This window comes from Synchiropus splendidus, chromosome 13 (assembly GCF_027744825.2).
Source record: "Synchiropus splendidus isolate RoL2022-P1 chromosome 13, RoL_Sspl_1.0, whole genome shotgun sequence".
Taxonomy (NCBI): Eukaryota; Metazoa; Chordata; class Actinopteri; order Syngnathiformes; family Callionymidae; genus Synchiropus; species Synchiropus splendidus.
Window position 1 is genome coordinate 6,588,448 of NC_071346.1, and position 26,780 is coordinate 6,615,227.

Sequence of the window (26,780 nt, forward strand, 5' to 3'; positions counted from 1 at the left end):
GGTGCTTCCATGGCAAATGTGACAGAGTCTCTCCGACTCTTCTGGGGTAATAGTGAGGTGCTTCCATGGCAAATGTGACAGAGTCTCTCCGACTCTTCTGGGGTAATAGTGAGGCGCTTCTATGGCAAATGTGACAGAGTCTCTCCGACTCTTCTGGGGTAATAGTGAGGTGCTTCCATGGCAAATGTGACAGAGTCTCTCTGACTCTTCTGGGGTAATAGTGAGGCGCTTCCATGGCGAATGTGACAGAGTCTCTCCGACTCTTCTGGGGTAATAGTGAGGTGCTTCCATGGCAAATGTGACAGAGTCTTTCCGACTCTTCTGGCGTAATAGTGAGGCGCTTCCATGGCAAATGTGACAGAGTCTCTCCGACTCTTCTGGCGTAATAGTGAGGTGCTTCCATGGCAAATGTGACAGAGTCTTTCCGACTCTTCTGGCGTAATAGTGAGGCGCTTCCATGGCAAATGTGACAGAGTCTCTCCGACTCTTCTGGGGTAATAGTGAGGTGCTTCCATGGCAAATGTGACAGAGTCTCTCTGACTCTTCTGGGGTAATAGTGAGGTGCTTCCATGGCAAATGTGACAGAGTCTCTCTGACTCTTCTGGGGTAATAGTGAGGCGCTTCCATGGCGAATGTGACAGAGTCTCTCCGACTCTTCTGGGGTAATAGTGAGGTGCTTCCATGGCAAATGTGACAGAGTCTTTCCGACTCTTCTGGGGTAATAGTGAGGTGCTTCCATGGCAAATGTGACAGAGTCTCTCCGACTCTTCTGGCGTAATAGTGAGGTGCTTCCATGGCAAATGTGACAGAGTCTCTCCGACTCTTCTGGCGTAATAGTGAGGCGCTTCCATGGCAAATGTGACACTCCGCCTTGCCCCAGCTAGAGTGTATGTGTATTGTACCTCCTGAAATGGCGTCTCTCAGAATGGGCACTCAGAGATGAGACTTGAGCCTCTCTTAGATGACTGAGCTCCTCGTCCGTTCCAGCCTCCTCATGCTCGACCTGCTCTTTCCTACTACACTGGTTCAGTTTCTTTAAGTCTTTAATGATGTCTCAAGGAGTAACTAGTGTATTGGCCAGATTTTTCTTCAATATTAAAGCCGAGCCCCTCTTTCACATGTGCTCTCAGCTCTGGATCAGAAGGCACTTTTCTCTTTGGTGTTTGCCCGTCGGAGTAAAGCCACTGCTGTTGCCGAGCACCTCGGCTAATAGAACTTCATGGTCACTCTGTTTGAACAGAAAAGTGCTGAAGCTGGGAGCAACCAAGGCAGAAGAAAGGTCCTTGTGACTGCCATTTATCACCCTCCTCTACATTGAAAAAGCACACATTGACTGAGGAATTGGCTGCTTCAGAAGACACCGGCGATGTAAGTACATCACACCTCACGTCTGGTTTGATCGGTCACGGTAACCTCAAACCAACACCACTGTCTTCCACCGACCGGAGAATGATCTCATTCATGCCAACAGACACAGTGCATTTTGTGTCTCTGGTAGTCGACAAGGGCGAGTGATAGCAGCTGCTGCTGGACTGTGAGATGAGCAGGTTATGTTTTGACTCAATGAGTCTTTCACTGACAAACTTTTAAACTTTTCTTGACTTCATGACATTGTGATATACTGTAGATTTGCAACTAATAACTGCAGTTACATGAACACAGTCTGACTGAATGTATTCATGCCTTTTTTTCTGTCATGAAAAGATACTGTCCACTTCAGATGTGGGTGCTAATCCAAACCATTGTAAAGCCAAAAGTAAAAAGCCGGATGCGAATAAGAGACGCTCCGGTTCCACCACTGTCTCGACCCATTTGTAAACAAACCGCCATCCCTGTATCTAGCAACACCTTCTAGCAATATAATGTTATTCCATTTACTCAGATCTGTACTTTGTTGAATTCATTTGTTTCACATTATTTTGATATATGCGGCAGCCAGCGTGTTTTTTTGGACTGAGTTTTTCCATTGTTGGTGCAGGCTGCTCCGCAGCTGTGCATGTTGCTTCAGTGGCGGAGTCTGACGCTGCGGGAGGACTCGAGTTTGTTAAAAATGAATCCACTGGTCACGTCACGTTGTGCAAACGTGTGCAGTGACACAAAAGTCAGCCCAGACACGGAGAGACCATTGGATCAGGTGTGCACATGGGCACCGACCCAATCAATGATCCCATAAACCACCCCAAATGAAATTTCACTTGGAACGAGCTCAACTGGGTCATTTCAGATTCAGTTCCAGTGGGCCATGTAAACGCAGCATATGTGGCTTCAGCATGTGATCTGTTGTGGAGCTTTGAAATTGACTCCCATTTTGTTTTCGTTTATCCAGCCTCTTTTACTCCACAATAAAAGTATGTGTGGCTTTTGTTTTTGGCCAGTCGTCACCAGCTCCCATGATGCTCTGCAATATTTAAAGTTCAAGGTTTAGGTCAAATGTCTCTCCCTGGTTTTTAAACATAGTCATTTTCAGAAAGTCTAATAATCATGTTTGGCTGAATTAGGCAGGTGGATGTTAAGTTCTGGCTCCCTCTGTGGCTGGAGTTTCTTCAATTCATTCTTCAAATCAAGTACAGTGGTGCCTCGCTTTTCGAACGTCCCGGAATTCGAACAAATCAGATTTCGAACAAAAATTTCAAAATTTTTTTGCTTCGGATTTCGAACGAAAATCCAGAACTGAACGCCCCCGAAAAAGTCAGAAAAAACATAACGTGCGCGGACCAATCAACTGACCCTCGACGTGCTTTGATATTGTGTGTAACGCAGCCTCTGTATGGAGACGTGTCCCGTTAGCTACATTTACTGACAGTTTTTTCTTCATATTGAGGTGTAAAACCTTTCCTGTCTCCACACTGGACCGTGGTAGAGTGTCACAGGGGAGGTGCTCGCTCTCCACACCTCCGAGGCTCCACTCCAGGGTTTGATGTCCTGTTGTGGGCTGGAGCTGGGACAGGGATGAGGCGAGTCTGGGACAGAGCGTGACTTGGTTTATGACTTTGTCACAGCCAAACTGCACAGAAGCGCACATTCAGAGCTGGACACGCACCGGGCACCTCTTCACTTCTGGAGAGACCTCACTCACTCGGCAACCCCTCCCACATGCAGCGGCCACACACATAGAGGAACAGCCACCTGCAGCAGACACTCTACATTCACTCCTACAAAAGACTATTTTAAGGCTTGGAACGCATTATTTCTTTTTCCATTCATTGTAATGGGAAAAATCGATTCAGATTTTGAACATTTCGCTTCTCGAACGGCCGTCTGGAACGGATTGTGGTTGAGAACCCAGGTACCACTGTAGTTCCAGATGAACGTTCATGGGCATCATACTCAGTAGGAATCACATGGCTTGGAATCAACTCTGAAATGAGGAGTGAACTTAAAAAAAACAAAAGGCTGAGACACAGTTGTCTAGAGTTGGTCAGGTAAAGTGAGTGAGCAGTGTTTTTCCAGCATGGTGTGTTGCAGCGATGACTGGAAATTATTTTTTTTTGGAGAATTTGAGAAAAAATTGAGAAGTGAGTGTGTGTTTCATCATGGCACTATGCTGACTTTTGATGAGGTTGTGACTCGTGTCCGGTCCTGTTCCCGGTTGAAGGCGTTTCGCGGCTCAGTCATGGAGACAAAGGTTTGCAGTTCAGCAAGTCGAGGAATCCACTACCGTTTTTTTTGTTCTCCAGATGTCGCTCTTTTCAATAAGGTTTGCTGCTTTCAGCACTCATTGGATCAGATTACGGTCAGATTTAGAAGCAAGAATAAGCATCATCCCGTCCGACCCCGTGGTTTCTGACCGAGAAGGGCTCAAACACCACCGGCAACAGTGGATATACGACTCTGGAAACACAATTGAAACGCTAATGTGCCCAATTAAATCACCTAAATATTCAGAGGATATTTGTGGTCTTGATGTTGACAACAATTCTCGCTTCCAGTGGGTTGTGAAATTGCTGCAATAATTAGAGCTTGGAACCGTAAAACTGTTATTACGCGGAAACACTTCTGGCAGGACAGTGAAATTGGATGGTGGTCTGCCCACGCGTCAAGCCAAGAGGGCATTATCTCCCGGACGGCGGGTTAACTCACAACGCAAAGGAGGTAAAAAGGTTGGTTTTTCTTCCCCGTCCTTCGTCTTCCTGTCAGGGGTTGCCAGATCCAGCCGCCATCCTCCCAGCTCACACCTTGTCTCAACACCTTCTACACATCTGTGAACCTCACCGTCTGCATTGAAGCTGTTTCGGAGTCCGAGTCCGCCTCAAACCCACTCTCAGACTCTCCGATTCTGAAGACGATAACGTCGACAGAAAGAGAAACTTTTTCCACGAGGAAACCGTGCTGTTAATTCCTTTTCACACAAAGCGAGCTGACACACGCAGAGAAGGAACTAGTGGAGCGCCAGATATAAAAGAAGCAAATCAATCGTATTCCAGCACAATAACTGTGTGAGTGTTGAGTCAGTGCAACAAGAGGGATCTGGCTCCCAACATACGGTGCATCTGCCAATCCTACTTTTCACAGTTTGCCGCTGCCAACTTCCTCAAACTGATTTCTCACATGCCATGTGTTCCAATTGTTCTCGCAGCCACTCAAGCACAATGGGCAGAAGCGAACGCGAGAGGAGAAATAGGAGGGAAAGATATTATCCTGTTTGTCCATCCATCGAGCCCTTCACTTAGATTTGTTTAGCTAAGCAGCTTAAAGGACTCCGAGGGGGAATGTGTGGTGTCTGAGTTGTTTGCTGCTGAGGTGAACTGACAATCCATCTATCTCTGTCTCTGCTCTCCACTGCAGCGCCGTGCTGACTTGATGCTTCTCCACTGCTGCATAGCCACCCAGTCGAGATGAACAGTAATTCTCTTCCACTCCACTGGACCCTCGCTTAAATTAAACAGCTATTGCCAGAAGAAAAAAAAAAAAAAACTGAGCGGAGTTTGTGCACTGAAGGGAAAGTTCCAGGGCGAACTTTACTTTGTCAAGGCGACTGCATTTTAAGGGAGGATTGATTTTCACTCCACACATTCACAGCTTCTGATCTCTTACTCGCTCGACAAAAACTGTAAGAGGCGGAGGAATGAAACTTAAATACAAATGATGTGGCAGAAGATGCTTAGGTTGCCAAATCTGACTCAAGAGAGTTGTGCTGCTGCCAACAGTTCCATCAAATGTTGCCGGAATACTGAGGCACTGGAGGGCATGACCAGGAAGGGAGACGGGAGTCGCTGTCGTTTATTTCAAATGAATGTCCATGGATGAATAGTGGTTGGAAATGAAGCATCTATTCGTGCTCACTCCATGCGAAGAGAGGCGACTGACTAACAGGTGAAGTGAGTGAAGAGCATAGTCACGAGTGACGAAGCATGTCAGGCTGTAGATGTTCCTTCTATGGTGCATTTCAATGACACTTCTCAGGTATTGAATTGAAAGTCTGACTCGGTAACCATTCAGAGCCCAGATTTTATGTTGTCTCTGAAGGATCTGATGTCCCTGAAGACGGGAACGTCCAATTCTTTTTTGCTTTTAATGGTTGACAGTCAATAAAGGGCTATATTCTGCCTGTCCGACCCACCATGGTGATGTTGTGCAAACTTTTTAAACAGGATTTGAGAGATGGGGGAAGCTGTTTTTTGCCATCACTCAGGTGCGAGTAGCACTACAGTACAAGTCTCACAAAGGGCTGTGCAGAAAATCCACGGGCGGGGTCTCTGCCGTGTTGACGGAAGGAGAACATTGTCAAGGCAGGGGTCTGTTCTTATCAATGGTACCACATACCTTCAAAGGGGAACAGTAGTATTTTCCTCCAGCAAGAAGGTCATGTGATTTATCTACAGAATAATGTGGATTCATGAAGCCTTCCACTTGAGCTAAGTCTATTAACTGTCGGTCAATAGCAGCAGAACTGTTTAAACATCGCAATGGAAGCTTGAAATTGTCAGAAAACAATGGAACTCTTCTATGGTTTTCTATTTTCACACTGACCTCATGAGGACCAGATAAAGCCAGACATGTGGTCCTCGAGCCCCACACTTTGTCCTGAAGAATACTGCGTTGTACTTGAGGTGTGTGCTATATACTGTCTGGAAGTCCCATACGTGACTCATGTATATGATGCGACACAAATATATGCAGCGGTATGATGAGGTTACACACGTGTGCCATTAAATTCACAGCCGCAGTAATGCGAGAATCATCACCGATGGCACGACTCCGACTCCTAATGTGATTTATTTGGAAAACGGATCTGTGTATCATATTGTATAGAGATTGCAGAGGCAGATTGGTGAGAGGCTCGCACCACCTATATCGTGCTTGTCATGCAGCCGCGTCTGCATCACGATGATCTGTTTCCCCCGCCTGCTTTCTCTCCCCCTCGCCGGCCACTCAGCGGAGATCAGCCGGTGCCACGGGGGAAATAAACAGGAGCGGCTCAGCAGGATGGGCCTAATTAAACACAGCAGTGCAGACAGAAAAACACCGCCATTTGGATCCGTTTAAACCAGACTGCTACCTGTCGAAGACCACCCGTTACCATGGCGAGGTCACTTAAACACAGACGCGTGTTTTGCTGGAACTTTAAACAACTCCAACTCATTGGACACATTGATTCAATATTATCGTTCAAACTGTATTTTAAAAAGCACTTGAAGGCAAAAACAGACCAGATATGGAATTAGAATTGGTAAACAAGCTGTTGCAGCTAGCAGCCAGAAGAGAGAACAGACGTTCCCCTACCTTCACACCCACGCGGTAACAGGAAGAGCACGCTGTCCTAGTTGAATTAGGAAGAGATTCTGGTGATTGTCTTGAAATGTGTTGTCGGTTCATTCCCTTTATGGCGCTGGCCAGGTGCCTCCAAAGTCAGGTCCTTCGTCAGATGATGTACCCGCGGCCCTGGGTGCTGTAAGAGTCCAACTAGGAATCAATGCAAAATGTCAAGATTTCTAAAATTGCAGCTCCATCTTAAACATTAACATATTTATTCACCTTGTTTAGAAAACACTAGGGGTGGGATTTGATTACATAACGTGCGCGGACCGATCAGCTGACCCACGAGGCGCTTTGTTATTGTGTATAACGCAGCCTCTGTATGCAGACGTGTCCCGTTAGCTCCATTTACTGAGTGTTTTTTCTTCATATTGAGGTGTAAAACCTTTCCTGTCTCCACACTGGACCGTGGTAGAGTGTCACAGGGGAGGTGCTCGCTCTCCACACCTCCACTCCAGGGTTTGATGTCCTGTTGTGGGCTGGTGCTGGGACAGGGATGAGGCGAGTCTGGGACAGAGCTAAGTGACTTGGTTTATGACTTTGTCACAGCCAAACTGCACAGAAGCGCACATTCAGAGCTGGACACGCACCGGGCACCTCTTCCCTTCTGGAGAGACGTCACTCACTCGGCAACCCCTCCCACATGCAGCGGCCACACACATAGAGGAACAGCCACCTGCAGCAGACACTCTACATTCACTCCTACAAAAGACTATTTTAAGGCTTGGAACGCATTAGTTCTTTTTCCATTCATTGTAATGGGAAAAATCCATTCAGATTTTGAACAAATCGCTTCTCGAACGGCCGTCTGGAACGGATTGTGGTCGAGAACCGAGCTACCACTGTAGAGAAGAATATTTGCCACATTTTTCAATTGGAATGTGGTATATTACTGAACCAAATGATGGACCCATACAAACATTTAAACAACAAAATACTGTTTATTTTGCATCAGTTTGACAATAGCACAATAAATCAGGATGGTGGCTATATTCAAGTTTTTATATCACCTTATTTAAGCTAAAGCTCTTTTAATGTCTTGTGTAAGAATTTCTATTTCATAAGAATTTCAGGTCCATTCAGAATAGTGGAAACCCTGGTCATTGTGTAGCGAAAAACCTCCCTGAACAAAAGCAAACAGAAGCTTTTGTTTGCTTTTGTTCAGGGATTCCTCCATGTTTGTTGTTGTTGTTATCATCCTCGCTGCCACGAGTCTTGTGCATCAGTGTGGACCAGGAACTCCTGCACTTACAAAGGTTCCCTGTTGTCTGGAGAGCAAACTGTTCAGTTACATTAAATTAAATTACAGTTTTTATTGTAGTGGACTTCATTGTTACATTGTTAAACATGAAGCAAATTTGCATTTCATTTATATGGCTAATAATATGAGATGGAACAGTTGGTCTCCACGCATTTTCATCCCATTAAATCTGGAAAAAGAAAGTGGACACCCATGGTGCAGGGGGTCTGGAGCTTATCCCAGCTCCACAGGACAAAGGCGTGCACAAGCTGCCGGTGCGTCACGTTTAGACACTCACCCACACTCGTCTCACATCTTTGTGTCATGAAACATATCATCATAACATATTACTTCTGCTCGTAAATGCTTTACACTTGGCCTCGCTTGAACCCCTGCCGTGTCGAACCTGTTCCTCACCTCGGCTCTCTGACTGTGCTGCACATTTCAAAGTCAAGAAGTCCCTCTTGTTTCAGACCAAAGTTTTCCTAATTTGACATGAGACTGGACGAGATGTTTCACAGGCTGCTCTGCTCCCACTGGGCAGTGGCCTGAAAGATGTCCGGCAAAGGAATGAAAAATCATTGCTGCCTTTGTGTGATTTACAATAGCAGCGTGCGCTGAGAGCAGATCCAGGCTCTGTCTCTTAAGGTCTCGCAGGAAATTAGGACAAGCTTTGGTGAATTCCTGCGCGAAGGTGTGAATGGGATGATGGAGAGCGAGCCGGGGCCAGGCTAAGCAGTATATCTGCGGCATTGATTCAGGTCTCATTCCTTATCTGTTGCTCGCACACGCTGGCCATATTGAGAGGTCCAAGACAGCAGGAATGTTGGCGAGATGGAAGGCCGTGTTTATGAATCAGCAGCCACAGTACCTCGAGTCGCTCGGATTTGTGTTTGTCTCCTCTCACCTGTTGTATTGCGTTCAACCTTTCGACTCACGGGGTGTCACTTAAAATATGCAGCGGCGGCTGGAGTGCTATTCTTAAAGCACTCCAGTCACACGGTGTGGGGAGGAAGCTCATTCCCGGTGTGATGTTTATCTGACATTTTCCACTGGCCTGTGACTCAGTGGGCTGTGATTGCCAGCAGAACACGTCGGGTCGGCTGGGTTCCTCCTGTGTTGGCGATAGGGCAGTTCTTATTGGATCCGTCATGACCAAATATTGCCTTAGGATTAGAGAGCAGGAGTGGAACTTCACATATCACGGCGTTTTCATTTCTTTAATTCTACACGCTCACAAACAGCGCGATCCGTCGTCAAACAGGCGACGCGACTCCAATATCGCCGCACGGAACACATGAATCCTGCTCGGGTTATGCAAGGCGCCACCCAAGTCCAGCCAGGGGCCCTGTGGGGCCCTCATTGGTCGGCTACCTCTGTCATGAAATGAAAGTGTGGCTCCCAGGTCCAGCACCGTCTGTCTTCATGGTTCTTGGCTGAGGGCCTCCAGCGGGGAAACACCAGCGATAATGGGTTGCCTAAGGATGGACCCAGGTGCAGATGATCGTAGACTGACAGAAGGCACGGGCGACCACATTAAATTAATACATTTAATACTAGACGTTCACTATAAAACACAGACGTCGAAGACAGGAAACTGAAGGTGCCGGAACCAAAACACAAACCGGGAAACGCACGGAGGGACTGGGGAAGAGTCTGCAACAAAAGAGAGGCGGATTAATATCAAGGCTGCTCAATGCGGAGAACACAAACACGCTCGGAACCTAAGTCACGAGGTCCAAATCAGCTAAAAGCGCTACGTGGAGAAAAAACTACAACAATCGATGAATAAAAAGTGAGACTGTAGAAAGCTCACACGCGGATTAGCTGAAGAATTTAGGAGAGGGAAAAACAGAAGCGGAGCGAGGAGGAGAAAACAAAACTAAGAAAGCGTCTGAAGAGGAATTCAAGCGCGCAACAAGACTCGGGAAAATTGACACGAAGTGACCGTCTAGCAGCTTGCAGTCTGGAACCCGTGAGAAGATATCCACCGAGGAGGACAGGATGAGTTCCAGCTGCGCCGGCGTTAAGCTAGATGTGAGGAAGGAAACGGGAACTACAGGTGTTAACAAAATAAAAGCACAGGAAGAAGACGCGGAACAGGCACTAGAGAACATGACAGTTAAAGTCCCACCACTAGTAAAAAGGTATGTCAAGACATACTAAGGTGAGATATTGTAGCATAAAAAGTTCAGTCAAAAAACACTGTAAGACATCCTAACAGGTTATGAATGTATAAGAACAAAAAGCAATAAAATTTACATTTAACTATTGCAAAACTCTCTTTTGTGAGTTCCTCAAATGTGGGCCGTCGTAAACAACAAGAGGCTTTTTCACCTGTTTCTGTTCCTACACTGGGGATATTCCAGGGGGCTGTCACACTGCGGACTTGGGCGTTGAGCATAAATGGGCCTTGAGAGACAGCTTGAAAACCAGAAGATCTGAAAGGGTTGATATGATAGCTGTCACTCAGGAACGATGGTAGTGACGTGTGTGGAGTTTTACAAGTTTGGTCATGGCATTTCTTCAGAAATTGAAACTAGGCGGCGTAATTTAAGATTAAATCCATTGGATGACGACATCCGACCTCAGGGTTCCGAGACTTAGGACCTCCAGAACTTACATTGGTGCAATGTTCTCAACATTTGATGAGTTAAGGACAGACATCTACGCGACCCTCAAGGCTCGTGGTGCAGCTTTGGCCTCTTCAAATAAAAGTGGTGGTTTGCTTCTGGGCTTCATTATCAATATCAGTCTCTCTTATAGATTCCAAACCTGACTTTGTGCTTTGAAACTCCATTCATCACTTTTCAGACTTCTCACCGCGGACAATAACACCGCCAGCTGAATAGAAATGTGAGGGTGGCTAAGTCAAGCAGCCTTGAAGAAGGAAAAATCCTGGACTTTCATGTGTCACATCCATTCATGTTTCCGAGTGAAAGAAGGATTAGAGAAGCAATGACAGATCCACCTGCCAATGTTTGCAAAGTCTTATTCCGCACTGCTTGTTTAAATAGCTCTATCCAAATACGGAATCTAGTGATTCCAGATGTGGGCCGCCGATGTATTCAGTGATGGTGTGGTTTCCTGAAGATCTTGGTGAGCGTATTAGGACGTCTCAGAGCAGCCAGCAGAGCGAAGGCAAAATAAACATTTGGGGAGAGACGTTTCCTCTGCGCTGATTCATAACAGCTTTGGAGCTGTTCAGGTCAGTGCTTTACACAAACCACCAGCCGTCGTCGAATCACTGCCACATGTGGAGTCTGGCCGCCCGGCCGGCGTCTGTGTCGCCGGCAGCTCAACACCTTTTCTTGTTCGCTCAATTTCGTTTGGTTTGTCTCTCCTCCGATGGATGCTCATAGATAATTTTGGACGGAGATGAATTCATGCTTGCGAAGACACTGGGCACTTCGGTTTCCTTTGTGTGGTTTTCGTAAATATTAACTTGTGATCTTAGCCAAATATACTGGGAGGATTCTCTTACGTCTCTGTGTGCTTAAATAGTGAGTTTTTTTTTCATTCATTTTCTACCTTTTATTCCTCTGGTAGCCTGGAGTCTTCCATGGCGACCATGATGGAGAGGAGGGCGACACCCTGGACAGAACCCCACTTCATCGCAGGCTTTTGTAAATGACAATTTATAGCCACTTTGCCCAGTTCACTTCTTCACAATTGTCTGTTATTGAGTTGCATGTTGCTTGAGGCTGTGAGGCATTTGATCCTCTAGATCAAATTACAATTTGGGGGAAATGTTCTGACAACATTTTTTCATCTTGGCTGTTGTCCCATACTCATATTTCCCTCTCAATATCGAGGAAGGAAATGTGTTCTTAACTATTAGCCACACATTCATTTCTTGGATCTGAACTGTAATATGTGAGAACAATATTTTGAAAATAAATAAATAGAAATTAGGTAGAAATTGCTATTTATAACATTCATTTTCTATGTTTTCTTCACCTCTCTCTATTTTTTATAATTTTTTTTAAATAAACAACCATAAGGAAGACATTTTTATTAACTTTATTAACTGACTGAACGCTGTAAACAATTGACTACAAATGAATTTGTCCATCTGAACAAATTCTATGCTATTAATAATTGAATACATTTCAATCTCCATTTTCAAATCTTTGCATCATAACCCAGATATATGTGATGTATTGGCAACCAAACAGAGCTCAGACAGTCTCGTCTCGAACTCTTGGGGGCTACAGTAACATCAGGTACGTGAGTTCAAAGCCCCTCTGCTAGCTATCGCAAACTATCGTGGCGGTACTGTAAGTTAACATTAACATCCATTCGGTTAGTCTTCATACTTGTTTTGATTTAAAATTAAATATACCAACCAAACTACTAGTCTACTAATCATTTCACTATGCTATGCATCAGCTAATGCTAACTGTGTGTTTCTGGAAGTAGCCATTAGCGCGACAATACTCCAAATACTTCCAAAATGCTCTATCGATGTGCAGTAATCTATGCTTCCATTCAAGTTGCACTTCACATTATATTACACGTTCTGTGTGTGTCAACTAGAAATGAACTGAATCCCAAAGTTCCCTCTTCATTCATACGCCTTTCTTTGACGGTCAGATTCCGACCCACACAAAACATTTACCATGAAACGGATGGGTTAACAAGGGTTATGATAGGGGTTAAAACGGTACTTGAAAAGCATGTATTACCGTCAATAGCGTCCTTCTACTCTCTTCACAAGTTTACAATGTCAAGGGTTCATCGCTGTGAAGGGCTTTTACAGCTGAAGAGATTGTTGTGTTATTCCCGCTTTTGTCGTTGCATTTTTACGTCTTTGTGCCCATTCAGACTGTGATATTCAAATCCAATGTCACAGGCGTGGTATCGGCTAGTTTAACACTCGTCCCTTCTGCTGTAGGATGGAATGCCAAATACATGTCCTCCAGTGTAAAGAGGGCTGGATGTTTCAACCCTTACATCACCCTGTATGAAGTGCCCTTTTAGAAAAATGGCCCCTCCTCCCAAACTGCTTCTTCGAGCAGGCATCATTATCTCAGCTAACTTCAGCAGCAAGCATCTTGACGCTGATATGTAGATCAGCTCCTCTGAGATTCCCTTATTCCCGTCTGCTAATTTTGGCTCCATCAGCCTGTTGTGGTCACAGCTACGACGCAGCCTTCTTATTACACATTTGCAGCTGTAATGTTTGGACATGCTGCTACACAACTCAATTTCCTGCTCGGAGTGTGGGTCAACCTCAGGCATTGGTGGAGGGATGTGTAGCGCTGGGAGTGTGTGACAGGCAGGCGCTGTCATTTAGACTGCTCTGAGTTTCATTGTTCTTATTGAGCTTGCATCCGTTCCAGTTTGGAATTGTGTTCTTCCTTTGACGCCTTGTCATGTTATTCCTTCCCTCCTTCCCCTTTGTTCGCTGGTTGTTGCCGATGGTATATGACTATCTTGTTCGCTGGTATCGTTGTGAGGTGGCAGACAAGGAAGTTATAACGTTTTTATTTCCGAAAATATCCGGATTCACTGTCCACTTGGAGAAGCATATCCGTATAGTGGTTGAAAACGCCATATTCATGTGGACGGAAGGCCTATTTCGATACAGAACTTCGGCAGATACGACCGATTTCGGATCTCAGTCTCGGAAATCCTCCACACGACGTATCAATTTCCGATCTTGTCCTTTCCAATGACTGTAAACGTGAGGAACTCCAACAGTGCCACGTCTATTTCCCCTTCATAGATCATGCTAGCTCCCACTACTCTCTGAATTAGCTTCCCTTTCCAGCTGCTGCTCTTCTTCGCCTCGCTCGACCTCCGTCCTTTACCCCAGATGATGATCCTAAAAATACCGGGTCCTTTAGGGTAAACAAAAAAAAACCTTTACATTTGCCACCACTTTTTCTTATATAGGAACAGAACTGATGGATTTATTTTGACTTCAACCTTGAATTAAACTAGCGCACCAATAACAGTGAAAGGTTTGTGCTACTGTAGATTCACATTTCTCAACGGAAAACATTCCGCCTTTTTTTTTTTGGGCTTAATTTAAAGCAGCGTTGTCCTTGCATTGTTGGTGCTTTTTTCTTGCTGGCTCTTCTTGAGCACATCTACTCAGTGAAATTGGCTGTTCTTCATTGTGCGCTGGCCTTGCCGTGCTAAAATTGATTAAACTGCAAAACCTCAGACGCCATCCGCACGCTACGCTTTGTTTTGTTTTTTTTTTCTAGACTGAGTACTTCGGGATCGATGTACCTGCTCTGCTGCAAAAACAAGCTGAAAACACGTCTGTTGGAAGCAGCTCACGCTCGGACCTTTCTCTCCTTCCAGTCTCATGGTGGTGAGAGGTGAAGCTACTGCTATGATGATTGTTTTCCTTCTTGCATAAATTCTCACACTCCCAGCAGCGTGAGGAGGATATAGCTGCTCACCACCCGAGTAGATATTAGGCTAATGAGCGTAATTATAACTCTAATGGTCTCAGTGTTGCGCTGTTATCAAGGTTCATTGCTCTATTAATTCTGACCTCCCGTTTCCCACCGTGTTTGTATGTGCAGCTAATGAACATATATACACATCTGTACGTGGTCAGACATATGGTAATTCATGAAGTGTTTCCATGGTGACCTTTACTATTAATGTTGCCATTGAGGGGAGAGGAACAGTCGACCTAGCGGCCAATAGCAGAGCGGGTTTGCCTTGCTTGGTAATGGCAGCGCCATCAGTTACGCTGGTTTTAAACTTTAATAACAGATGGTGTGCGGATGGCGTGACAACCTATTTGAACAGACAGTGATCAGACCCTTTGCTCCCCGGCATTTCTCATGTTTGTGTGGAGTCGCGCTGTACACGTAGTTTCCAGCGTCTAGTGCAGAGTCGCTTGAGGCGAGAAGCTCGCCCCCTGTGGAGAGTTTCCTTAGACAAGGTCCTGCTCTCAGCCGGGATCAAGTCTGCGGCCAAAACCCGACTCGCTTGTGTTCACATCCTGGACGTCTGAGCCGAACGTGCTTTGTCTCGAGACAGAGTCCGCAGTGTGAAACCGAGTCACTGATATGTGGAACGTGACACAGGAATATTGACAGGAATCTTGCGATACGATTCATTGAAGCACTGATACGATACATTGCGATGTATTGCAATACTTAATAAGTTAAGTGGCAATGACAAGATGACAACAGCCATCTTTAAAGGGAGAAAAATCTGATACCGCAGTACAATATTACAGTACACACATGAAACAAGTTTGTTGCCCCATTGTTAGAAAGACATTACGTTACATTTCACGCAAACTGAAATTTAGGGCGTATGGATCCGAGCGGATGGGTTCTGGCTGTTACTGAAACCAATACATATTTAAGGCGTGGCATCAAACAAAAGGTGACTTGTTAAACACTCCCCTATAGTTCACTGAAGGTCATGAAGCATATTCTTAATGTGACTCATCATCTGCTGCTTTTCATCCAGCCCACTTGGCTGCTCTGAACATTTTAAAATGGCTGGGATTTCTCAACCTTGACATATAATGAGGTGGAATGCAAATCCTGACATGTAGCGGGAGAAGCTCTCCACTGGAGCACGCCAATGGAGCGTTTGGTGAATGCAGCTAATTATTTTTGCCGATATTTTCGCCCGCAGCGCTGGATAAACCGCTGCAATATCAGGCATGCCGTTCTGTGATTTTGTTTTGGGGCATTTTTTGTCTCTTTCAAGTAGAAAGCACTTCAGGTTTGAGAGACATTCATTAGTGCCTGACAGACTTTCCTGAGGGACGTCTTATTTGAGCGCTTAAATTTCATGTTTAATTCATCATTAACTAATAATCTTTGAGGACTGTCAGCGGCGGCAGGGAGGAGGCAAACGCTGGCGCGTCTCAAGCAGCCGCGGTGAAAAGTGATAAAAGGAAGAGAAAACAGTGCTTTTGTAAAGAGCACTGCAACTTCTTCTGTCAGAGAGCTGATGATTTATGAAGTCTTCGCAGCGTTGGTCCAGTGTAGTTCGTGACAGCTGGCAAAGCCATTCATCATGTGACGCGTTCCCCGCGCTTCCTTTGGGGCTGATCTGCTGTCATTGATCATCTTCATGTCAACAGTTTTGGGATCGGGAAACATTGCGAGGATATTGGACTTTAAATAAAAGTCGATGGACGTCTCTCGCTGACCACTCCCCTCTTGGTCTGACACTCTGCAGCCTGGTGACTGTGGTCCACGCTGGAGAAGGAGGTGCTCATTCGGTTGATCAACATGAGTAAATACAAGACATGTTTGTTTGTCAATCTGCCTGCTAAATAACTGAGAAACGGATTGAATTGAAATTTTTAGTCAATAGGACATTGATGGTTACATTTTCGCTGTGTTCCAAATTACCATCTGGATCCATCTGAGTTCTGCGATGCTACCGCGAATATCATTAAATCTAAAAAAATTGCTCCATAAAATATTAAGTTAAAAAACAAACTTGATGCTGTTGATCGAAGGGACACGCAGGTTCCCTCCTAAAGTATCCACCTGAGGAGGAACCCTGACAAGACGTCAGCTGTCTGCTCACTGCAGGGAAATACATCGGTGCGATGACGGAGCTCCTCCGTCCGTATCGAAGGGACACGCAGGTTCCCTCCTAAAGTATCTACCTGAGGAGGAACCCTGACAAGACGTCTCACTGCTCACTGCAGGGAAATACATCGTTGCGATGACGGAGCTCCTCCGTCCGTATCGAAGGGACACGCAGGTTCCCTCCTAAAGTATCCACCTGAGGAGGAACCCTGACAAGACGCCTCACTGCAGGGAAATACATCGGTGCGATGACTGAGCTCCTCCGTCTGTATCGAAGGGACACGCAGGTTCCTTCCTAAAGTATCCACCTGAGGAGGAACCCTGACAAGACGTCAGCTGTCTGCTCACTGCAGGGAAATACATCGGTGCGATGACTGAGCTCCTCCGTCTGTATCGAAGGGACACGCAGGTTCCCTCCTAAAGTATCTACCTGAGGAGGAACCCTGACAAGACGTCTCACTGCTCACTGCAGGGAAATACATCGGCACCATGACACAGCTCCTCCGTCTGTATCGAAGGGACACGCAGGTTCCCTCCTAAAGTATCTACCTGAGGAGGAACCCTGACAAGACGTCTCACTGCTCACTGCAGGGAAATACATCGGTGCGATGACGGAGCTCCTCCGTCTGTATCGAAGGGACACGCAGGTTCCCTCCTGAAGAACACCAAGCTGTTCAAGCTGGGGAGTGCAGCGACAGGTCAAATCACAGAGCCTGTTAATTGAAGCCGTACATAATAAAAGAAGGGGGGGGGGGGGGGGGGGGGGGGGGGGGTGTTCATTAATATTTGATCAAAGAGCCGTTAAATTGAAATGTGTTTGCATCAATGAATCATCCCCCAGATGCCACTAATCAGCCCTGGTCCGTTGCAGTTGTGCTGAGCCTGAACCGTCATTCATCACCCTGCTCTTACAGCGGGTCTCAACTCTGTGACAGAGTGATTAAAACACTATTGGCGCCGAGTGCTGCGGGCTTGACTCACAATCTCCGCTGGAAATTGCCTGCAGTCCGAGTGTGTACTGTGCGAAACTTGATTACCATGTTTCCACGGGTTATTGATATTCTTTGAACTTGGACGGGACGGCAAAGTCTTGCGTCGCGCTCCCTGGATTTCCCTTCGTGAAACGTTGGCTTCAGTCTCCGTCAGCCTCCGACAGTCGGAGTGCGGAGCTTCAGTCGTCCCCTTTATTCAGCGGTGAGCGAGAGGAAGGCGAGCAAAAGGTCGCCCCCACTTTAAAACACAGGCACGCACTCCTATTTAATTTCGGTTGGACTTTAATTCATCTTTAATGCTTCGATCAATAATCCAAATGGAAGGCGCCTACTGTGTGACGGGACTGTGCGCTCCGACAGTCACATGCTTGACTTGAGAGCGAGAGAGAGAGAGTAACATGAAGCAGTTGGTTAGAGAGACTAATGGACTGACTGGCTGTTTAGGGTAAAAGAAATAAATTACAGGAAAATCGATGGAAGTTTTCGCCGGCCAAGTAAAACAGGAGAAAAAGAAGGACAAAAGGTCACAACTAGGTGACCCGTTGAAAAGGTCATGAGTCCTGAAAGCTCCTCCGTGGACCGTCACCTTATCGTGGTGGAGGGGTTTGAGTACCTCAATGATTCGGTCTCTACTCTTTGCGGATGATTTGGTTCTGACGGCTTCATCATCGCATGACCTACAGCTCCCGCTGGATCGTTTTGCGTCCGAGTGTGAAGCGGCTGGGATGAGGATCAGCAGCTCTTAGTCCGAGACCATGGTTCTCAAACGGAAACGGATGGATTGCTCTCTCCAGGTTGGGACTGAGATCTTGCCTCAAGTGGAGAGGTTTCAATATCTCGGGGTGTTGTTCTCATGTGAGGGGATTAGGGATTTGGAGATTGGTCGGCGAATTGGGGCAGCAGGAGCGGTATTGCAATCCCTTTGCCGCACTGTTGTCCATAAGAGAGAGCTGAGCCAGAAGGCAAAGCTCTCTATATACCGATCAGTCTTCGTCCCGACCCTCACCTACGGTCATGAGCTTTGGGTCATGACCGAGAGAGCAAGGTCAGGAGAGGTTCGGAATAGAGCTGCTGCTTCTCCACATTTAGAGGAGTCAGCTGAGGTGGTTCGGGCATCTCATCTGAATGCCCTCTGGTCGCCTCCCTTCGGAGGTGTTCCAGACACGTCCAGCTGGGAGGAGACCAAGGTGGAGAGATTATATCTCCTCACTGGCCTGGGAACGTCTCGGGATCCTCCAGTCGGAGCTGGTGGATGTCACTCGGGAGAAGGGCCTTTGGCGTGACCACCTGAAGCTGCTGGATAGCCCTGAAAGTTAAAGAACGGTCACATGAAGAAACAGAAACATGAGTTAATAATCAGCATCGTGAATAGAACGCCACATTCATTTCATGTTTTTGCATCTGTGTTCTGCTCAGGGTCACCTCTGTCTCGTCGCTGCCTTATCAGGGCAGCCATCTTTAACAATGGATGCCTGTTTATTTACCACACCAGTGAACACCCGGCTTAACTCTGGAAGGATTAGCTCCGATGACCAGGCGCAGGCGACGCCGCCTGACACGACGCCACGTTTGAAGGAATCCGCGCGAATGAATCTTGAATGATGCTTATCGTAAATCGTGTTATCAGTCACTTTAGTGGCAGTTTGGGAGGGAACATTTGCATACTTCAACGATGGATAAATACACACCGAATATTAGGACATCATGGCACGTCATGGCGTGTCAAACTCCAGGCCCGTGGGAGCCGTGCAGCCCGCAGTATAATTAAACATGGGTCATAATTTCATGACGTCCATCATAAATGGCCCAGTGGGCCGCAGCCCGCCCCCACACCTCAATCCACAGGCCTCATTTGAGTCACAAGAGCCGACCCTTTAAATCACATTTGTATTTGTTCGGCGCCTCTGCTCTGAGGTCATCGCCATACGACAAGCTAAAACTTTATTAACATGCGTTAAATGCCTGAAGGTTACAGTCAATATTTAAATCCAGAATAATGTGAGCTCAATTTTCATGACTTCCAAATTGAGGTTAAACTCCCGCAGAGCATTGTATGGCCAGGAAAGTTTTTGGTCATGTTTTATTTACAATGTAGCAGGAGGTTAAGCGCAACAGTCAGGGGGCGGTATTGCTTTTGTAGACGTCCAGTCAAATTCCCATATGAATCATCAAGATCATGAAGCTCTTTATCTTCACGTCGCAGCCGGGTGAATGTCCTCAATTTTTCATGTTGATACACTCGTACTTAAAATCACACATGCATCCATGCACGCAAACACACACTAAGTAAATACCTGAGTCTGAGAAAACAACATTTTGAGCCATTACCATTCAAACACTTACCACTACTTGACTAGTCGCGACGATGGCCACTGACTTGTTGACAACCAACACAGTCGATAGTTAGTAGGACGACATTAACATGAACAGTTGGCAGCAGTTTCAGGAGCTCACGCCATATTGATCCATATATATATATATATATATATATATATATATATATATATATATATATGCAGTCAGCAGTGAGACGTCTTGTCAGGGTTCCTCCTCAGGTAGATACTTTAGGAAGGAACCTGCGTGTCCCTTCGATACAGACGGAGGAGCTCCGTCATGGCACCGATGTATTTCCCTGCAGTGAGCAGACAGCTGACGTCTTGTCAGGGCAGGTACTAGTTTAGGAGGATTCCCTGCTCAGTTTTGCCTCAGTAATATCTCAAGATCACTTGTCTGCGCATAAACTGATGCCGTCTATCCATCCGTCTGTCTGTTTGTCCATCAGCCATCTCTACGTGCATCCATTTATCCATCCATTTGGCCATATGTCCGTGCTTTTACTGCTCCATCTATCTGTCAAACTGTCTGTCTCTCCACCCATCCATCCATCCATCCATCAGTCCATTTGGTCATCTTGCTGTGTGTTTACTGATCCATCCATCCATTCATCCATCTGCCTATCCATTCGTCTATCAAGCCATCTCTCCATCATCCATCCATCCATCCATCCATCCATCCATCAGTTCATTTGGTCATCTTGCTGTGTGTTTACTGATCCATCCATCCATCCATCCATCAGTTCATTTGGACATCTTTCTGTGTGTTTACTGATCCATCCCTCCATCCATTCATCCATCTGCCTATCCGTTCGTCTATCAAGCCATCTCTCCATGCATCCATCCATCCATCCATCCGTCCATCAGTCCATCTTGCTGTGTGTTTACTGATCCATCCCTCCATCCATTTGGCTATCTGGCTTTGCTTTAACTAATCCATCCATCCATTCATCCGTCCGCCTGTCCGTTCGTCCATCATGCCGTCTCCCCATCCATCCATCTGTCCATCCGTCCATTCATCCATCTGGCCTGCTGTCATTTTACCTGGCGATAAATGAGGCACAATACTGGTTTTACTCCCAAAAATCCAGCCCCTCTGTTGCTCTTTAGACAAGCGACGGTGTATTACCACCTGTGCACCAGCAGCCTCCAGTAAATATTCATTATTAAGGGATGATTGGCACCTTGTTATGCCTGACTGTACTTGACTCTGGTCACAGAAGTTTCACTTCAAACACCATCATAACTACTGAATATTAACAGCAAATAAGCAGGTCATTTGTCTATGAATGGTCAGTATGTACCGTGAGGGAAACCTCACCTCCGTTGCATGTCGATGCCATGACCTTGAACAGACGCTCTTAAAATAAATCTGCAAGCTTTCAAAAGTGAGTACAGAACTCATGGAAGGACATTGGAACAGTGGCTTGTTCTACAACAAGGAAAACCACAGTGTTTCCTGGGTTATGACGAGAAGCCTCTGGTGAAAAAAACATCTGTTTAGACGCTTGTTTACCATGAAAGGAGTGCCAGTTATAGACCGCTGAATCAATGAAAACTGTGTCCAGTCCGCAACTGTTTAACATTTTATCCCCTGGTGTGATTGAATTCGAACCCCCTGGTGTAATAGACAGTTATTACCCTGCATGTGAATGTATGGATTTTCAGCTTGGAAGATAGAAACACAGTTTGGACTCTCAGGTGCTGGTGAAAAGGCCACGTGTGGGTCTTGGTTCAAGCTTTTTCCACTCCAATGTGATGAAAGTTGGAGGCAAAAAGATGTCGATATGTATCAAGGCAAACTGGAGACTAACAGCCAAAATGTAAATTGAACTTTTTGGTTCTGTTTTTCTTCGTAGGTACGTTCATCGCCATCAATCACTTGGTTCTTTTAATCATAAACTTTCTCCTACTGCCGATAAGGTTCACCATCCGTCACGGATTTGACAGCTTCTTTCATGATAAATAGTTTTTCATTATGATCTCTATCTCTTATAATTCATTTCTACATTGATCTTGTTTTATTAAGTTGAAATCTGCGATGTTTGCAAAGAGTTTTATCATTTAGTTCACAATGTTTTTTAGCTTTCTCACTTCACTTTGTGTGAAAGGGGAGATGAGCAGTGACTTGTGTTTTGTCAATGACGGTAACAACTTCAGGTAAGTTAGAAAAATTGCTCAAGTCAAGCTTTATTTTTATTTTATTTCCTGTTTGTCCACGCTTAAATCAAAAGCTTTAAACCCGGTTGCACTTTGCTTTTATCTATGCTTTTATGTTCAAGTCTCCACATGACCCGACTCGGCTTGTTTGAAAAACTGATCAGTCCCCATTGGACTGGAACTTAGTTTGGAATCCGTGGGCGGAGGCGGGTGAAAAACCAAAGGTGATGGAGCGTTTGCTTTTCAGGGCCCCCAAGGAAATAAGTCAAGTCTTCCTTTATGTCTTGCCTAAGGAGATGTAAGCAAAAGACTTTCTGTCAGAGAGTGGTGGAAAACAAGATCAAGTTTTTCGTTTTGTATGTAGAAATACACGCGGAATATGGCAGAAATATGGCAGAAAAACAGTGGAATCGGGAAAAATAAAAATTCAATTTACAGGTGATCCAAAGAACCTGATCCGAGTATGATAAATCGGACGTACAGCAACGGATCTTTTCTTCAAATAAAGATGGTAACGGAAAAACAAAGACGGGGAATATCAAACTGCATCGTGGGGGAGAATAATGTTCAACACCTTTGACGTTTACCATCATAAAAGTGCCACGTTTCCTTCCCTATTAGAGAGAGAAGGTAACGTCGAGCTCGATTTCTCATTTCAGGACAGTCATCCTCACATTCTGGTGGAAGCGGTAAATTGGAGCACACAAGTCTCGGCGGACTGCTGCTGGAGAGCGCGCTCATGAATGTGCTGCTGGTAAGTTGAAAACTCTTCCCCTCAAGGCATCACTGCCTTCATTCTTGTAATCTTGCTTGTCTTGCGGTCCAGCGGTGGGAAGAAGTAAATCAAAAATGGGCTTACACCATCGGAGGATTGAGGATTGTCTGGGGGCCGTACAGTTAAAATGCTTGCAGCACAATAAGCTTTTTATTGGGTTTTCTGATTGCCCGCTAGCGCCGGGTAACGTCTGACACTCCAGTGTAGGTGGGGAAATCTGCCAAGGCAGAAGCAATTTGATGGCTGCATGGTGATGAGCACAATGTCTCGCGCAGAGGTCGCTGGAGAATTGGAAAAAAAAAAAGCAAGATTTGATAAACTGAACATAAACTCTAAGTCAGTTAAAAGGTCCTGCATGAACACAAACAGCCGATGGCTTCATTATTTTCACTTGTAACCATGGAGAAGTTGTTTTAAAACTTCACTCACACAGCAGGGATTTTTAAAAACATGCGTCCTGCGAAGTGAAGCGGCCGGGGTGAGGATCAGCACCTCCAAGTCTGAGGCCATGGTTCTCGACCGGAATAAGGTGGTTTGCCCCAAGTGGTGGAGTTTAAGTATCTCGGGGTCTTGTTCTCGAGTGAGGGAAAAGGGGAGCGGGAGATTGATAGACGGGTTGGTGCAGCGGCAGCAGTGATGCGGTCGCTGTATCGGACCGTCGTGGTGATCCGTCGTGCGTGATTCAAAAATCTTCTAAATAAAAAAGAAAAAGCTTTTTAGGTCTCAATAACACAACAAAGTGTAGGGTCTCCATCTGGAGTTGCCAGGTTAGGATTAGTCACCTGGATTTTGGGAGAAGAATGCTGAAAGTTGTGACTTGTGAAATGGATTCTTTTTTGTTTGGAGGTAATGGAAAGATGTTGCCGTCTCCGAACACATTTACAGAATCCAATCCAATAACCAGGGTCTGATCCCTGAAATACAACTGCAATGAGTATTGACTCTCCTCCTCAGGCGCTCATTCACATCTCTGTTGCTAACATTAAGACGCGCACATTAACGCAAAAGAGAAACATGTGCTTCAGCCCTCATTCAGACAGACACATGAACAAAATGACAATTGAATTATGCTTAATTCTAGAACAACATGAGGCGAAATACCCTCCACAGAAACACACCTGACTAACACCAACCCTTGGTTCACGACTTTAACACCCGACTGGTACTGTTGAGTCTCACGTTGCTGCTCCACAAGGTGTTTGGCATCTGCGTCATGCATCACAACGTTGCCTCCATCAGGAAGAAGTGAGCTCCCATTCTTCTTTTTAGAAAAATCACCACGTCTTCCTCCGCTCTTAGTAAAGGCTCCTCTTGAAGGTCTTGAGAATCACACCGCAACAGAAATTCGCACTCATCGATTCCCTTCTCAAGTCTTCCAAGTGATGCATAACACATCATAATTTGAAATCCATTTTGGTAAAAGGCTAAAGATGCCTCCCATATCATTTTATTGCAGTCCTCCCCGTTTTTATTGCCGTGTTTACCCAGAGGAAAAAGCTCTCAACCTTTCTCCGGACTATCAATAATTCATTCGGGGAATAACCAGGAGAGAAATATACGTTTTTAAGTGGAAGAAAAGGGGAACGACGTCCGTGGGAGTCAATATGGCGCAGGGGGGGGGGGGCGCTTTGCTCCGACTTGTCCCCTCGGCTTTGTCCTCAGCTCCCGCAGCCAGTGAGGACGGGTGCACTCGGACACAGGTGGGCTGACAGGGATTGAAAGTGACCCTCTGCTCCCTGCAGTGGCGCCGCGCTGCACAGCATCAGGCTAAGCCACTTTGACTCCCCCCGCTCGCTTAATTGCTCAGTGAAACTGGCTGCGGCATTGAGCCGCCTGACTTACTTCTCCCCGGAGAGTCTATTACCAGTGCGGTGTCCAACTAATCGCCTCCTTTGTCCCACATCATCCCCAAACAGTTTGTCCACGTGTAGTGACAGGCGCATCATGATGATACTTGCGCTATCACCTTTTCCTCCGCTCCCCAAGTCCCCAATTGCTATCTTATTTCCTCAATACATTATCACTTACAGATGGAGCAGAGTGAAAAAGATGAGAGGAAATAGCTTTTTTTTTTTTTTGCCGATCACAGTTGGAGAGGCTTTGTCAGTCATTTGGTATTTATTATTAGAAAAATGAAATTGCTTTGTTGGTTATAGCGGAGCAAAATGGTGTCGGCGAAGACAAACAAATTAAGATGGAACTTTTTCATTTATTCCTTTGCTGCACTTTATTCCCAGTAGGTCTGGCAGTAGGTCGGGGGACACCCTGGAAAGGTTGCCAGCTCAACACACAGGGAAGAGACTTTAAAAAATGGCCTGTTTGACTTGCTTATTTTGCCAAAGTCTGTGCTTTGTCGAAGTGGCTTCAGAGGACCCAGTTCCGCCTCAGGGATGGCACAACTGCTGAGCCGTCTATGAGCCCGCAGCACTGACCGTTTTGCATTTGTTCATTTAAAAAGTTGATACTTTCAAACATTGAACTCACTACTCTCGCACTCCTGCATTTCCCGTCCAGCTTTTGTGGCCACTGAACTGCCATTCCACATCATGTTGCTGCTGATGAAATTTTAAAAATTCAAGTTCCTGAGTTTCTATTGGGAAAACATGTTACACATGATTTGGAAAACATTTTTTTAAAGCATGAATGTCAGTCAAAACCATGCTGCAACTGTCACTGACAGTAAAAGAGAGACCACCAGGCTGCGCTGTCTTAGCCAGACTTGCTCAAGATCTTAAAAGTGCGGGGTGAAAGTTTGAGTTTAAGTGGATTTTTTTTTCTTTTTTCCTTATTTAATAGCCACAAACACACATTATATATACACATAAACCCTTAGGATGCTTTATCACATGAAAATAATGTGTTCCAGGTTCAGCTAAAATAAAAGTGGACACTGAAAATCATCACGTTAAAGAAGGATGGAGGGAATTTTTTCATTTCTTCACCCAGCTGTAGCCAGGAGACTGTCGCTGTGAAGAAGAGTTCTGATTTGAAACAGTGTTTCTGTGTCCTATTTGTGTTGTTGTTTTGAATGTTGCACTGAAACAGTTGCCAAAGAGGAGGACAAAACTACCGCAATTTCCGGACTATAAGCTGTTACTTTTTTCTCATGGTCTGAACCCTGCGGCTTCTACAACAGCGTAGCTAATATATGCATTTTTACAGGCTAAAAACATATTAAATAAGAGGCGTTGAAATCAGAGGCTTTTTATTTTGCCTTTAAAACACTCTAAATGCGCTGTTTTCGCCCCCCATGTCCACAGCTCTGTCAACAGAGTGGATCTCCTGGAGGTCTGGAATCGAGAAGCAGCCGCTGAGACCGGCAGTGGTGTCGGTACTTTGGGCACACGGGAGAAAACAGCGCATTTTTAGGTCTTTAATGTGAATAACAGACGTGAGACACTGCCTCGAGACAAAGTGCGTTTGGCTCAAAAGTCCGACGTGAACTCAAGCGAGTCGGGTTTTGGCCACTGACTTGATCCCGGCTGCTTGCTGACGCTGACTTGATCCCCTTGTCGATTGTGAGAGCAGCGTGGATAAGTCAAAACGCTACTTACTGGTTTCTTGAATTTACCTGGTGCGGCTAATATCTCTCTATAGTCCGGAAATGAAGGTACTTGAAAGGATTTTCTGAGTTTGGTGTTGCAGTTTATGGTTGAAGCTTTAGCAAGGCATTATGGGACGAAGAGTGACTTTTCACAGGTGACACATGAACTACAGACATGGTGAGTTTTCGACATTATATGGAACTCTGTAGCAGCTCAGACGCTGCTTGAGTTTGACGTGTCCGTGGTGACTCACAGGGCCGTGCAGCACTGACAGTTCTCCACTGCAAATATGACAAAATGGCCGACTTTTTATTGCTGTAAGTAAAGCGTTGCTCCTTTTTCTCCGACTATCACAAGGCGTGCCTGCTGTTGCGTTCACTGGCCTCATTAGCAGGAACATTTCCTTAAGTTTGCGATAATGACCCCACAAGTCCATCATGAA

General features: G+C 45.7%; 1 long non-coding RNA gene across 2 annotated transcripts in view; it reads left to right on the forward strand.

Moving 5' to 3' along the window:
- Window positions 1-23,067, forward strand: part of LOC128770054 (uncharacterized) — a 47,876-nt gene extending 24,809 nt beyond the window's left edge. The window contains exons 3-4 of one of the 2 annotated variants that reach the window (XR_008416450.1): window positions 1,241-1,368; window positions 22,678-23,067. This is a non-coding gene — a long non-coding RNA (uncharacterized LOC128770054). The remainder of the gene's footprint in view (window positions 1-1,240; window positions 1,369-22,677) is intronic. The other variant, XR_008416451.1, reaches the window with a different exon arrangement.
- The last annotated feature ends 3,713 nt before the right edge of the window (window positions 23,068-26,780 follow it).